Source organism: Tasmannia lanceolata, unplaced genomic scaffold, assembly GCF_043159265.1.
Source record: "Tasmannia lanceolata isolate RefF3 unplaced genomic scaffold, GAP_Taslan_0.1 ptg000037l, whole genome shotgun sequence".
Classification (NCBI taxonomy): domain Eukaryota; kingdom Viridiplantae; phylum Streptophyta; class Magnoliopsida; order Canellales; family Winteraceae; genus Tasmannia; species Tasmannia lanceolata.
This window is the reverse complement of record NW_027518714.1, coordinates 16,869,418-16,870,365: the sequence shown is the minus strand read 5'-3', so window position 1 is coordinate 16,870,365 and position 948 is coordinate 16,869,418. Positions and strand designations below refer to the sequence as shown.

The 948-nt window shown below is 35.3% G+C and overlaps 1 non-coding gene across 1 annotated transcript; it reads right to left on the bottom strand.

Moving 5' to 3' along the window:
• Positions 1-204: 204 nt before the first annotated feature.
• TRNAR-CCU (transfer RNA arginine (anticodon CCU)) lies at positions 205-277 on the bottom strand. The gene has a single exon. It is a non-coding gene; the product is annotated as a tRNA-Arg (tRNA).
• Between the last annotated feature and the right edge of the window lie 671 nt (positions 278-948).

Here is a 948-nt window from a genome sequence, read left to right as displayed (position 1 = left end):
TGTTCCATGAAGCCTTGCCAATCGAGACAATGGTGTATAAAGAGACACCTCGACTGAATACAAATACAACCACCAGCTCATACTGACCCATTGATTCATCAACAATTCGAGCTGTGCCAAAAATGAATACACTAAGATCGTGAAAGAGAAACTGGCTAAGTTGAAGAGGGCTATGAAAATATGGAGCCAAAATTTAAAAAAAAACGCGCCAGGTAGGGGTCGAACCTACGACTTTCTGCTTAGGAAACAGACGCTCTATCCACTGAGCTACAGGCGCTGGCCTCTTCAAAGCTGTAGCCCAAATTTTAATGTAAACACTTTCAATTGGGAAAGTAGAAATGATGGTTTTAATCTGAAAGGAGCAACCCTCAAATTTTAATTAGACACATTAATCTTACATCATTATCCACTGAAAGTCCCAGAGCACTTAAGTTTAACCATCGAAAAGGGGTTGAGAAGGGTGAAAGCAATACCATCACCATTAGCCACTAAAAAATGGCAGTGTGTTTGACATGGATTAATAATCAAACCATTCCATTTCGCGCAAATGAATGATTAAAACAAAATGGAATGGTTATGATCATAGTTAGCAAAACTCGAGTTTAATACAGTATTGTTTAAAAATAGTTGTAGTAAAAATGGAATCACAAAAAATGCATTTAATATGTATACAATTTCGTTATTTACAAAATTGTAACCAGCGGCGACTCATCTGGATTCTGCTTCATGCGCTTGTAATGTTTTTTTTTTCTTCTTATTAATACATTTCTGTAGGGGTCCTTGCCTAACACCAACTTAAAAACCAAAAATAAATAAAAATATTGAGGCGTTAAAATTGGAAAGTCGGCCAAAAAACATGTTTAATACTCTTTAAGTGTGTTTTAGATGTTTTCCTCAATGTAAAAAAAAAGGCATTTTGGATGATTAGAAGATGGCCAACAATTTAAA